This window comes from Aulostomus chinensis, chromosome 8, assembly GCF_037954235.1.
Source record: "Aulostomus chinensis isolate RoL2024-O1b breed Wild chromosome 8, RoL_Achi_v1.0, whole genome shotgun sequence".
Taxonomy (NCBI): Eukaryota; Metazoa; Chordata; class Actinopteri; order Syngnathiformes; family Aulostomidae; genus Aulostomus; species Aulostomus chinensis.
In genome coordinates, this window is record NC_141327.1 from 12,445,004 (window position 1) to 12,460,055 (window position 15,052).

A 15,052-nucleotide genomic window follows, 5' to 3' on the forward strand; every position below is an offset into this window, starting at 1 on the left:
CTATAGTTCAGTGATATAATATTTACGGTAATGCACCATTGACAGGAGGCAATTTGCAGCCTGATTGAATGACCATTTTCCATCTGTTTTTCTAAATAATTTTTTCACATTTATGTTCTGTACCGCTGCTGGTTCAGCACAAAGGATTTGGCAGTAGCTCTTATCGTAAGAGCCAAATCATTACTACTGAAGTGACTGTAGCAGCTACAATTCTTCATTCTTATCCATGATTATAATATCAGCATTCTTCGACAAAAGCTGGGTCCAGAACAAAAAAATCACATTGGTGCTAAATTTACCATGAAGACAAATATGAGCTCAGGCAGCAGCAGTGATTCGTCAACACTGACGAGTTCATAACAAGGATGCAGCGAAACGTGTGTTGCTGATTAAACTGTCACCAATAAACCTTTTGTCACCATCTTACAGGCGTCTAATGATGAACAATTGTAAATAATAACTTACTGAATTTATCTGCAGTGGGTTTTTTCTCTTTAAAATACCCATTAATCTGGAGGAGATGATGCCTTTACTTACAACAGGAGACAGCGTCTTTTGTCATCATTGGCTAAATGTCAGAATGTACACCTGGACCTATAGGAAGATTATATTTCTGGATGTTGAGGACAGGGATTGAGTGGCAGTTCATTGGTCAGCCCTGTCACCTCACAGCTGCCACCTCCCCCCCCCCCCCCCCCCCCCCGACACTGTGTGGATTCTCTCCAGCCTGCTCCCATATTAAAAAACATGCATGTTAGCTTAATTAGTGACTGTGAATGGTTGTCTATCTCCACGTCTCTGCCGACCCCCACTCCACCCGGGTGAACCCCACCTCTCGTCTGATGTCAGCTGGGTTCGGTTCCAACTCCCTGCGACCCTGTAAACGATAGATAGCGAATGAACCACGACTGAACTTAAATACAACATCCATGGGTTCGTCTGTAAACGCTTCATTTGTAGAAACCAAGGACATTCGGAGGTTTTGTTGCTCAAAGTAGGCAGAAACAACTACAGTTGACATTCATCGCTGAACCACGGAAGGTGTTAAGGGCAGAACTTCAGTGTCATGCAGCAGTCATGTACCTGTGAACATCCGACTACTCACAACATGGAGTTGTAGGGCAGTTGCTCATGACAAGCATTTTTAATGTTTAGAAAAAATCCTTCTCTGTGTCAGTGATTTGCTGTGTCTCTGGCCGGGGGATCATTTCTGATAAGGCCTGTCAAGGGGCGTGGGTTTGTTACCATCCTCATTGCCGTCCAAGCAATTATCTGGTGTTTGGAAATCCCCAGAAGGCTGAGATCGCCGCTGCTGAGACTCCTAAGATGAGGATGCCCCCAATGTGAATGTGAAGCGAGTGTGGGAAACTTCACGGTTAATGTAGGCACCTAAAGGGTCTCAGTAAGCCAACAGAACCGCTCCAGTGGGTCTTGGCATGGATTCTATAAATCTCTACTGGATGGAGGGATGAATCATTTTGTTTTGCGGGTGCTGGTTAAATGAGCTGCCTGACCCCTCAGTCCATGGTCTCCCATACATGTTGAACTGGTCTGAGATCTGTTGACCGTGAAGGCCACAACATAGAATTCACATCACCTTTATACTCATCAAAATTTTCAGCGTCCCTCTGTTCATCATGGAAGTCTCACTCAGGTTTTCCCTTCAACCTCTCACCTGTTTATACACAGAATACCAACCATCTGGAGTCAAAATGTCAACAGCAACACAATCTGTCACCGTTTTAATGTTCATGCCAGAAATGAAGTGAAAAGTGAAGAACATAAACTTTCAAAAAACATCTCACTCTCGTAATGTGAATTTAAAAATTAGGGTCTATTATTTAGAAAATACACTAAAAGCCTTACACAGTATGTTCTTTATTAATTATTCCATTAATCATTTTACATTGCTAGTAATATTCATCATTCTTTGTCATAAAACCAAAACAAAACGAATAGGGCGTTTCAAATACTTATGACTTGCATCAGAAGCACTCTCTAGGTCGTCCTCAGACAAGCCATCGATCATTGCCTCCAATCATACCAGTTCTCCATACATCTGGCCAGCTCTTTGGTGCTTTGTACGCCTGCGTCTTTCTTGAGTGCATCCACATATGTTAATGTGGGACATCCTTGCGACTGGTGCCCGTGCGGGGGTTACCACTGCACTAACTTGCTGGCTGGAAGCACTTGGTGTCTTTGGCAGTGCTAGTCTCATTCTCCTGGCTGCTATTTTCTGGCTCACCCTTGGCATTCCATCATACAGATTCTCGTTGGTAACATGTGTACTCTTGCTGATGTTAAGTACTGCACGCAACATTCTGGTGTAGCGCCCATCAAGAGACTTCTGCAGGGTTGGGTTCAGGGTCAAGCAGTCGCTGCTGTATAGTAAAACAAACTCTACTGTTGAGTGGAAGAAGCTGAGTTTGATTTGACGGGGGAGGTGGGATTCCATACGCTGGCCATGCCATTCAAGGCCTTCCATGCAAGTGCCTTCCTCACTTTAAGATCTTGCTCCGTTGAGTTGATCCATGAGCCCAGGTACTTGAAGGACTTAACTTCCTTCAGAGCAGTGCCTTCTGTTGTTTTCAGAGGTTGATGTTCCAAGGGGATGTTGTAATTGATAACTTCAGTTTTCTTGGCATTTAGCCAAAGGCCAACCTTGGCATACTCTGCCTCCACTCTGGTTAGGAGCTCCTGAGCTTGTTCCATGTGGTTGAAGAGCAGGCTGATATCATCCATGCAGTGCAGATCTGCCAGGACTACTTTGCGGTGTTGTCTTGACCTCCTTGGTGCTATTGTGGGGCCAAGATCATGCTCTCTTCCACTGATGGACTTCCTTAGCGCATAGTCCAGGACTAAGACAAAGAGGACGGACACCGTAGACCTGAAGGATTTTCATCGCCTCTGTGGATCAGGTGAGATGCCTTTTTGAAGTTGATAAAGCACATCACGGCGGTCGGGTTGTTCTTTTTGACCTCCTCAATGATTCTCCTTAGGGCAAAGATCATGGCCATGGTAGTTCTCTCCTCTCTAAAGCCATTTTGGTTGGAGGGTCGATGGCATGCCATATCCCGTTCAGAATCATAGGGTTATAGACCTTTGTGGTGATATATGTACGGCTGGTGCCTCAGTAGTCGTCTGGCTCCAAGAGGTCCCCAGCCTTAGGCACTGGGATGATGTTAGAGAGAGAACACGTGTCAGGCTGCTTGTTGCTTAGCAGGGTAAGGTTACAAAACTGTGGGATGATGTCATCGAACACACAGTTCTTTACGACCTCTGGAGGTATGCCGTCCGGCCCAGCACTTTTGCCCTCTCTCTCTCTCTCTCTCTCTCTCTCTCTCTCTCTCTGCGTGGTTTTCGCACTGGTTAACTCACTGCCCGTGAAGGGACCATCATAGATGTTAAGGTTCTGGAGGAACTCTTGAACATGGGTGTAGATGTTGACAGCAGACAATGACGAGTGGAGATCATAGTTGTAGTGTGGCCAGTTAGTTCACCCCAGAAAGGACAAGAATTCATAGTCTAGTCTGACATAGTGGCACCGTTAAAGATGAGAAAAATTTAGTTGTCTGATCAGCCAGTAATTCCTGAAACCACTAGGTGGCACTGCGACTTAAATTGAAATGGCAGATTTCTTAAGGGTGAGACTCGCCTCCATCATGTGAAGTTTGGAAAAGATCTGACCATGCTGAGTCCAGTCACAACAGTTTCCTCTTTTGTGGCAAGGTATCAAAATTGGCCGCCTCGGCATAGTAACGCTGTCGAACAAAAACTCAAAAAAGCCAGTATCCCATCACCAAGTTCTTATGGTCAAGATGGAACTGGTTGACCCATAAAGAGAAGTTCATCAAAGTGTAAAATAAAATGTGCTATTCCTGTTGCCTCTAGGTGGAGCTATGACTCATCTACCCCAAAACTGAATGACCTCTGCCACACCTCTCGACCTGCTTTGGTGAGAATCAAACTGACAGGCATTCAGGCCACCAGCAACATGACCTAGTTGGCAGAGGTTGTCTTGTGCTGCGTAAATGTGGTTCGGATGGATATTTAATTTCTATCACCGATCCATGCCCCCTCAGAGTTTCAGGCATCAGGGGGATCTGAGGAGTGAAGGGGCTCCATCACACCAGACTTGGATTGCTGTCTGAAGCCGTATAGCGCCCCCAGTAGTGTGTCTGATCTCGGGAGAGGAGAACTCAATACCTCCCTCCATCCTTTCCCTCCATGCTTGGATGAGTGTGCTCACTGTACCATGAGCTGCAGAGAATGGGATTTCTCTGTTTGGATTGGCAGCCTGGGTCCAATCTGTCTTCAAGAGAAGTCTGCTGGACTGTGAGAGGAAAGATGGGTATACGAGGAACTACTTTAAAGATTCCCTGTTTGTCTCATTGGGCCCCTTTATTGTCTGCACAATAGAAACTTTCCTTTCATGTGATACTGATGTTTTTGATGTTCACAGAAAGCAGCTGAGTTCAGACAGTGAGTTTTTCCATTCATTTCAGTGCACTGGGAATTATAACGTCACTAACCAATCAACACAGATAATGCTTTTGTTAACTCAGTCTCATTGTCATCCGTCAATCATGTCTTTCCTAATATACTGAACTTAACAGAAACATATTTGCCATCTTGTTGTTAAGTTTGCAACATGAGCAACGGATTCTTGTAAACACTTCCGATTTCTTTTTAGACTTATATTTATGCGGGGAAGGTTCAGAGAGAGAGAGAGAAATGCTTTGGTAGGAAGCTACACAGTCGCACACATTCACACCTCAACGTCATTCTGAACTGCAGTCTGGTCCACTGACCCCCGTGCAGCTCCTACAGCACAGCTGGTGTTAAGGGCGTTGTTCAACCTCAGCGGTGCACCAGAGACACACACCTCTGACCATCTACCCGAGATCTGAAAACAACCTGAGCCTGAATACCTCCAGATAATCTGTCAGATTGAAATTAATTGATCAGAAAGCACTTTCAGTTATTCAATTCACATTCCAATATCAAGTGGAATGTGATTATAGGACAGCAAGCGGTAGTGCCGGTAGCGGTGCAGCAATGAGTCCTAAAACCCGGTGAAGCAGTAGTAAATTTACATTTTTGAACTCAAAGTTTTTTCCTTCGTCCCAAAGACAACGGCTTTTCTTAATAATTTGAAGCTTGAACATGTGTAAAACTCTCTGTGGCTCACGCTACCATAGGATATTTAAAGTTTTTCTCCATGACATGTATGCATGAGTGAAGCTCGTATGCGTCTGAAAGACGGTGGTTGCTGACGAGTGGCTTTATGAAAGTGACAAATCACAAAGAGAAGTCCAAAGCTAGCTGTTGTGACATTGAAGTCACGTGACCACAGCATAATTGGCAAAATTTTAGTTGCAACAGTTTCACGTACTTCAATTTTGCCATTATCCTGCTGGAAAAAAAAACCCAAAACAAAACAAAAGACATGTGTAAATGTCATAAAGTTGCATTTGACAAGGTGCTGATTTCATGATAATCCCAAATTACAATGTAAAAATCCCTTTAGTCAATGGAACCCACAGCTATGCTAGCTTCCAGGCTGGCCAACAAAATGTCATTATAATGGGATTTTCTTCATTCACATTGGCAATAAAAGAGAAACCGCCAAGTCTCCTGCACAATACATCATTGTCACTGTGTAGCATGACATGAGAAAAAAAACATCTGGAAGAAGCGGATACTCTTTGTAGACATGAACATCAGCAACTTCAGTTATAAGAAGAACAAAATAATATCTACACATTTCAGTTGATTTGTGTTTAAGTAAAACCCAATTAAGGATGCGTATATTTTAGCATCCCCGTCAAACTCGTGAACAGACTACGGAACAGCTCGACTACGAAGTACAAGGAAAGCACAAGCTTACACCTGTTTGAAGGATCACGTTTTACTAAGGAAAGATGTCCGGATGCAGATTGCTTTTTTACGCCAGTATAGTTTGATATATTTTAAAAAAATAAGCATCATCCACATTGTCTAGCAGTGTGACAGTGAACCAGCATAACTCCAGCTCGCATCTCAAGGAGATGATATTCTTCACTTTCCTCGGCTGATTGATGAATCTTAGGAGGAGGAGTTCTAGTCTGATGGCTAGTTGCTGAAACCCCAAACATTTTGACTCTCAGGGGATAAAGTCCGTAGCAAATTCCCAAATTCATCACAAATGAGATTAACTGTGGTTCGTTCATCTCCTTGCCTCTTTCCCGTGTCCGTCCTGTGAAAACAAATTGATGTAGAGGGCTGCATTCCTCAAAACATCTCCCTGCAAGAGGTCTGTATTTATTTTTGGGTACAACTCCTGCGTCTCACACAGGCACGATTCCCCCGGAGTTTCTGGTGACATCTTTTTCCCAGAGATCTATGTATACATTTGTCCTGGGTCCTCTTTATTGGTCATGCAGGCACTTCCATATCACGTATGTAGTTCCCAGAGTCAAGGTTTGTTTTGTGAACACAGGCAACATGGTGAGAAAACCAACAGAAACACAGTTGTGTTCGCATAGGGTAACATAAATCAGAGGGGGTTGGCATCTGACGGACAGCGAACTGGCACGAGCGGCTCTGACTTATCGAGCCAGGCACAAATTACATTTCCTTTAAAAGACAGCATCAAGTCGATTTGCATATTTAATACGACCGCAAGGATTCTTGACTCATACGAGATTTCAACCGTTCCAAATGAACATGCCACATTAAATCACGTTGATTTGACATTCATGGTCGCTCAGCGTCTCCAGAGGAAAACAAAGTCTTCCAGAGTGAGAGGATGTCTGGATCTTCTCTAACAAATGTTTTAATTTCTGAACACAGTGGCAAATTGTACAAGAGGCAGTAGCTCAGTTTTCCCCGCTGCAAACTCCTTTTTAATCATTTACAGTCGATGCACAACAGTTGTCTGGGTTCTGCAAAAAAAGGAATTCATGTTGAACAAAAATGTCATTTCCCACTTTCCCCAGCGGTATTGATAATCATGCAGATTTCAGATATTTGATTCGGTTTATTCATTTTGAGGTATCTGGTGTGCGTTCTGCTGCTGCTTGAGTCAATTTCAATAAATCCCACAACATCTATCTTTAGACTCTTGAGAAAAACTGCCCAAAACAATCGGAAACAGGAGAACATCTCAAGAAGAGCAAGAGAAACGGGTTCCCTGTTGAATACAAAGTCTGCAGAGTGAAGGACTTGGACTCCCCAACGTCTTCTGAACTCCAAAAGCTGAAAAAGAGAGGGGATTTCACCAGAGAGGCAACCACTGTACCGCTCTTCTCCTCTGCACAAACCCATGCCAACCTCCCGTTATCGGACGAGGAGTTGTTGCTTTCACGAACATACCTGGAAAAAAGAAGCATGAAATTAAATAACTGGATTTGATCTTATTTTACTTCAGTCTGTCAGTCTTTTAACTGTGAAACTTTCAGGGACTCCTTGTATATTGTTGATGACCACTCGTGCTATGAGGGCCTGAAATCAGAATTTCTGTGTGCAGAACAGAAATGACCTCATTCATTCACCTGTGTTTTGTGTTCCCATCAAGGCCCGCTGAAGCAGGAGTCGGAAGATATCCATGTCTACGTCCAAGTCACATGACCCAGGATCGAAAGCTGTTCCCCTCAAGAGACAAAATCCAGATGTTAGCGGGTGTTAGCAGGTTTTTTGACCACTGGAAAAGGAGTTTAAGAGGGGATAAAGCAGTTATAATAAATGTGACATGAGAGCGGTAAAATGGCAAGACTGAGCAAATACTAGCTATGAATTTAGAGAAACTCAATGGTGTGTTGAATTTATCCACCATGTCAGCATTCTGTGATTCATTAATACCACACACAAATGTATGTGAACTAACCATGTATTTTTTTACACAGCGAGTTCATTCTGAGTTGAACCTGACATTTTGTTCAGGATTATTGCAGATATAATGCCTGATAAATGATGTAATGCATCCGTCTTGGGCTTGCAGCCACCCACATTCTGCACCTTCAAATATAAAATGAGGCAAAGCTCCCCGAAGTTGCGAGAGAAACCATCGGAGCTGTTCCATAAATGCTTTCAGGTTTTTGGGTTCTGCAGCTCGTAAAATTTTCTTTGCTGGGTGATCAGATGCGAGGAAACCTGAAACCGCTGGACAGAACAACTGACTGAAACACATAAACAATACCACAGCGAGAAAACCGTCCAGTTTCAGGAGTCAGAACAGATTCTACATGCTCTCCGGCGCTTACTGGACACATCCCTTCCAAGTTTCAGTCAGTCAGTGAGTCAGTTAGACATTTCACTAGCTGTAAAAGAACGTAACGGAAAGCAAAGACACAAGGGATACTTAGTGGGCAGGTGATTTAATAGTTCAGGTATTGATTCTGAGATTTTAAAGCAGGGAAAAAATTTTCAATTCAAAGAAAAAGACCATAATAACAAATGAATTGTTCTTTCAGAAATATAGACATTAGGCACGGATGGATTTCCTGCAACACAGACCTATGTAAACCTTATGTGGTGAGCCTTTTTTGTTAGTATGAGCCCTTAAAGCAACAATTAAATTGATATATGAGATTTTATATTTCAGATGAGGAGCGTAGAAGCAGTAAAAGACAAAATATGGTTTCAGCCTCCTTGATCATCAATCTTCCAGCAACTCATCAATCACGCGTACTGTTTACTGAAAGCACCCCGATGAAACTATGAATGTAAATATTGTAAGTATTGTAAGTGTGATGTCCATCAAACGTCACTGCAGTAAGAATTTTAACATCTCTGTCTGACCTTCGTAAATCATTGAGTTCCTCAGAGCCATTAAATCTAATTGCAATCACATCTTCAGACAGTTTGATGCTCCAGGCCTGTCAAGGCTGGAGGTCCTGACTGTAAATCCTTGAAACAGGAAGCAGATCTGCACCGTGACACATGCTATTAGGTAATATGGAAACAATTTCATTTGATTGAATGATCCCGCTTATACTTTAACACATAGTTTTACAGAGGCCGCTTTCCTCTCATCGCTGCAGTCTTCCATAGCAGACAGAACGTTGAGCCCAGCCTGAGGGTTTGCAGTGCCTCGGCGGACGGAGGAACAAGAGAGTATTCACGTTGATTCCTCCAGGAGACATCCCTCAACCCGCAGACAACATGAAATGGTCACAAGCTGGTAAACTCATCCACTGGATGACAAAGAAAAGGCAAAAGTCTCTAATCCTCTCAATGCGCACGGTGCAGTAAATGGTCATTTCTGTGACATGTTTGTCTGGAGCGGTAACGAGCCAACACTCAGACTCTGCTTTGTTCTGATAAATATTCCCTGCCTGCTTAGGGAGACAGAGGGTGACAATAAGTCTTCCTGTGAGGCGCTACTAAAGTTGAATCCTTAATATGTCACATTCTGACCCCTTTAACATGTTACCTGTCAAGGAGGTCATGCTCTCCCTGGTGATTGTTTGTCTGTCTGTAAGCAGGATTATGCAAAATCTACGGGGCAGATTTTCAGGAGCGTTGTGGAGGCCGTTGGAGAACCTGTTATATATGACATAAGGCAATGACATTTACATTTTTGGCTTACCTCTCGTAGTGGGGTCATTATCCATCCATCCATTTTCTGTACCGTTTATCCATTAAGGGTCATGGGGGGGGGGGGGGGGGGGGGTTCAGGAGCCTCTCCCAGCTGACATTGGGTGAGAGGCTGGGTTCACCCTGGACTGGTCGCCAGTCCATTGCAGGGCCATCAGGAGCAATTAGAGGCTCAGTATCTTGCTCAAGGATACTTGGACATGGTCACCAGGGGAAGTGAGGGTTGAACCAGTGACCCTTTGGTTGCTTGATGGCCACTCCACCTCCAAGCCATTCCGCCCTGTGGGGTCAACATATCTTTCTCAAATTTGATCTGAAAGACCTGAAGAACTTGGTGATGTTACTGTGAAAACCGTGAGATCCATTAAATGGTTTTACCACGATTAGGTGGCTAATTTCTTCAAAGAGAATAAAATGTCGTAACTCCAAACTTTTCCAAACGTCACATGTCTGATGAGAGACTCGGCTTGGCAACAGCTGCAAGCTGAACTTAAAATGTAGTCATAGTGTCACTTTGTGAGTATAAGAAGTAAGCCTGATGTAACAAACCTCATTCAATCGGTCTGCGCATGATGTACAGCAGTGTAGTATGTGTGTGTTCTCTGGCACCACCAAGTGGACACAGGAAGTGACACTTGCACACATCATAGTATTGGCCAGCGGTCCAACGTTTGCTTTGGTGGATGCTTGTGCTTTTGAGTGCTTTCAAGTTTCAGATCAGTTTTTCCAGCAGGCTAGATGACTCCTAAGAACCCCTTAACTATGTTAGTGCCATGAGAAAGTTTATTCCGCAGAAAAGTACGGCCATCGTTCAAACACCGATGTCTGTAAATGGGTTGTTGGAGCAAATTTGTACTCAAGTTAACAGGAATGTCTTTTCTGTCCGGGACATTAAACAGGTCGTCTGTAAAGTTCACATCATGACATATTACCTCACGTTTTGTGCCAACCACTTATCTTTCTTTGGAGTCATAATCAGTTGCTTGATAATCTGAGTACAATCCACACTAATGCTGTTTGGACTGCTACTTCATGGAGCGACACCATCGCTGTACATTTTCCAGCCTTCCAAAAATTCCTTATCTGGTCCGAGAGACATTCAACATGTTTAAATGAGTTTGACTTGATGGAATACAGATAAATGCTGCCTTATCGTATCCAGAGGTTATATGGCAACAGAGGTTGAAGAGCAGTAGATACAAAAATGAGAAAGAGAAGAAAAAAGACGAGATGAAAGACTGATAAACACACAGAGCTGAGTTACAAGAAGATTTTGACAAAGGCAAATCAAGAGGAGGGAAATATCTCGCGGAGTAACTGTAACCATCTGTCAGTCTCTGCGGTGCCAACGTCCAGATTGATTCAACTCCTATCTACATCGCTTCAACATTCCCCTCATGTCTCCTCTCTTCTCCAGAGAACCACGTCCCCTCCTCTTCAACCACTCAAGTTCAGACCTCTTCCGGACAACGGCAGCTTTGGCAGAAGGAGTTTGTTTTGCTGAAACTGTTTAACTAAGACTCCCTCGTCTGCTTTGTCACACAAAAGAAGATAAATTCATGTTTTATGGACTTCTGCTGATAATTGACTCTCTTGGATTCTGGGGTCCATACACACACAAACACACACACACATACACACATACACACACATACACACACATAAACACTAGTGAAAACTTAATGTACAAATTCAGTAAAACACTAACATTAGTTTGACTGAAGGCGTATGCAGAGCTGTGCTAACACAAACTCACTGAGGTCTTTGTTTGAAGATGCGACAGAATTTACGAATTACGAGGAAAATGTTACCTCATCGATGAAGTTTGAATAGAAAACTGAAAATCGCCTGATTGATTTTTGTCTGTTTGTTTGTTGGTTCATTTTTACGGACCAAACACTGCGCCCACATTAACAACGGTAGGTTCAAACTAAAGATAATTAGATTCAGTATCAAATTTGTCTTCTGTTGTGAATTCAGTGGGGTTTTGTTTTTGTTTTTTTAATGTAATGGCCTTAGATTAAAGATATTAATCTGTCACCAGTCACCCTGACCTGTTAAACCTCAGTCTAACAGGATATTTGTGTTGTTACTGAGGCCGAAGTGAAGTGATGTTGCAATGCCACCAACACTGTGTTCTGAGAGAACAATCAGCAGTCGTCCGAGGTCATAAGAACTTTTTCTAGTTTGGCTCATTTGAGGCATCTCGGTTAGTTTGGGTTTCATACACCCTGAACTTCCTGAAAATGTTTGACTGTTAAGTGCACAAGTAGAAATCCTCAGCAATTCAAGTGCAATAAGTGAACCTTTCACATGCTGCTGCTACGCAAATAAAAGAATTCCTTCTTTTGTTTGCATAGCAACAAGTGGTCCTTCTATCTTCCATCTTCATTCTGTTGACTTGTTCAAATCCTTCACCGTGCCATTTCTTTTTTAACACCGTTTATGACATTCCGCCTCCTCCAATAACCTTTTGCAGATGACCAAACCGGACAAGAAAACCTGAGATATCGGACACACACATGCAGCGAGTGTGGTAAATGCAGTTCCAACCCACAGCCTCCAGGGCCACTGGCCAAACTGTTTTTACGTCTCTGGCAGGCAGAGGCTCAGACCTGGACATGCTCAGTGATGCAGCAGGTTCCTGGTTTTTCCTGAACAGCAGAAGGTTGAGGGGATAAACCATCCTGCCCAGTGGTAGTGAGTTATGATGTGGTTTTTCATGATCAAAGATGATTTGAGTGCAACATTTTAAAAACAGGTGGTTGGAGAAGATGAAGTCCTCCACCAGGACGTAAAACTGACCACACACAGATGCTCTCATATGCAGAATACATGCTTGTGGGCATTAAATGAGAAGACATGTTACGATTTTTCCTCTTTGTTTAGAAAATGGGTCTATTTTATCCAAACAGCAATCAAAAATTGGATCAGGATAACAAAAAAATTCACTGAATAATGCAGGTTTAAGGTCTCTAAAACGAGCCAAAGGCTTTGTATAACTGTCAAACACAATATGAAACCCATTTTTATTAAAAAGCATTTGTTCTAAATAGAGGGACTTTTGTTGTAATAAATTTAATGTCTAACAAGCGCCCTTTGCCAAGTTTCCTGCTCATACTGGTGTACAGTAATATAAAACTGAGCCTGAGGTGTTACAGTTGCAGGATTGGGATCCCAGATTGAAATGGAGATTCTTGGATATGCTAAGAGTTTATACACCAGCTTTACTGTTCAAGAAAATAGCTTCTTTATGAAAGAGAAAATAAATATCAGAGAGTGCAGTAAATCGCTGTGAGAAAATAACAACGCGTAAACAGAATATTTCCTCCGCGCGCGCGCGCGCACACACACACACACACACACACACACACACACACACACACACACACACACCGTCTTGTTACTCCTTAGCTAAAGTGGTTTGTGAGGAGTCATTAGTAAATAAACTGACCCTGATTAGCCTCATTTCCTGTGTGAAGGCATGAAGGTCCAGGGTCACACAGGCTCACGGTCACGGTACACCGCAATAGCAGCCTGTTTCTGATCCGGTTTAGTTACATTTCTCAGAGGCGTCTGCCGAAGCCACGCTATCTCGTATTTGACTGAGCAGCCATGACAGCAGAGATGGTTTAATCGCAGGTGTTTCGTGATGTGTGTATAGTCATGTTTTTATCGTGTTAGCATGTTTCTGACAGTATTGCACCAATTCTGGTGAAGCTCAACGCTTCAAGCTGCCAAAAGAACAATCGAAACAGCGGAAAACCTTGAGAACATTTCACAGGACAAGAATACAAAGATGTTGTAGAAACTGGCCACAAAGCAGAAACTGACACCAGAGGACGCCACTGAGAGGACTGTGCACATTCATTGGAAAATAGTGAGTGGATTCTCCTGAATAAATAAATCAAACAGAAATTGGTGAACTCAATACAATGGTTTGCATTACATATCAAATATCAACAGTTTTAATACCACGTATGGTTGATTTACATAGAATCTGATAACAGACGTTATTATGATAACAGACTATTTCATATTCATAAATACGAGTTTTTTTCTAATCCATGCATATTGATTTATGAAAAGTCTGAAGATAGAGAGCAGTGACGGAAACATCGTACTAAAGCCGAAAATGATCATCTCCATTGCTGCCAAAAACTGAATGATGATCTTTTTCAAAAACAAATGTAATACAGAAAGGCAAAATATCTTCATAATAGACAACAATACAGTTTATATCATTAAAATCACCCAAACTAAAGCACAGTTCGGGAAGGGTTTTTATATCCTGGCCTGGTTTTGTTTTTGATAACAACAACAAACAAGAAAACACGACCATATGGACTCTCAAAAATCTTTTTTTGTGTATTGTTATCATCTCTTTATCAGATGGTGAAAAATAAAGCTCCATCAGTTGAGTTTTCCATCGAACACCGGTTCAAATCGAGAGCGAGCACCAGCGCACGGTGCCCAGCAGTCTCAGCTGAGTATTAAAACGTACCCCCACAAGTTTAACTGACAAGTCTAATAAATCACAGCCAGACCTTCCCGCTGAACCACATCAGAACAAATGGATCCGACCAGAACGCTAATTCCCCACCAGCCTTTGTATAAACACGGGGGGGGGGGGGGGGGGGGGGGGGGCAGTGTAGTGAGGGATGGTGCACTGGCCCAGTGTGCTAGAGAGGAGAGAAGATTGATTTGATCACCAAGAGATACAAATGATATTTATCTGCTTTTGGGTTATCTTTTATTTTGAAGTGGTCGACGCAATCTAAAAGTACTCATGACCTTAATGGATAAATGAGCAAGATTTAGCAACCGGAAAGAAGAAGAAAAAAATATAGAAAAGTTCAAAATACTTGGAATCTAAATACAAATCACAGAATATCGATGCATCTAAGCAGGCAATTAATGTGAATGAGGTTGGAACTCACTGTGAATGCGAGGTGCGCTGAGAGTCATGAGCGCGTCCGGTAGGAGTCAGATGTGAGGATCATGAGGTGCTGCTTGTGGATTGGCTGTGAAAGAATGCCTCCACGTCAAATATTTTATGAAGTGTGTTTCCTCACGCTGACGTAGCTGGAGACGCACTTCTTATTCAACCCGACAGCGCATCAAGAGGGTTTACGTTGCGGATAGATGTTCACCCTGCTCATGCTTCATCTCTGCCCTCGAATACCGACACACACGCTGTAGCAGCTGGGTAGACCGTGTGAGGTGGCGCGTACACCAATTTATTAGGTACACCATATTCATTATTAAGGATTATTATGTTTAGTTTTATTGAATTTGTTTGACAGAGGTGTTGATGGATCGTTGTGCACTTGAGGCTGAGATTAGTGGTTGCGTGAGAAGTGCTGGACAAATATTAGGAGGACCCCCCGTCGGAGTGTGTACCGTGTTCTTCTTAAATGAAATGAATTTAAGAGATATATTTCATTAAGATAAAACATCCCTGCATCACAGG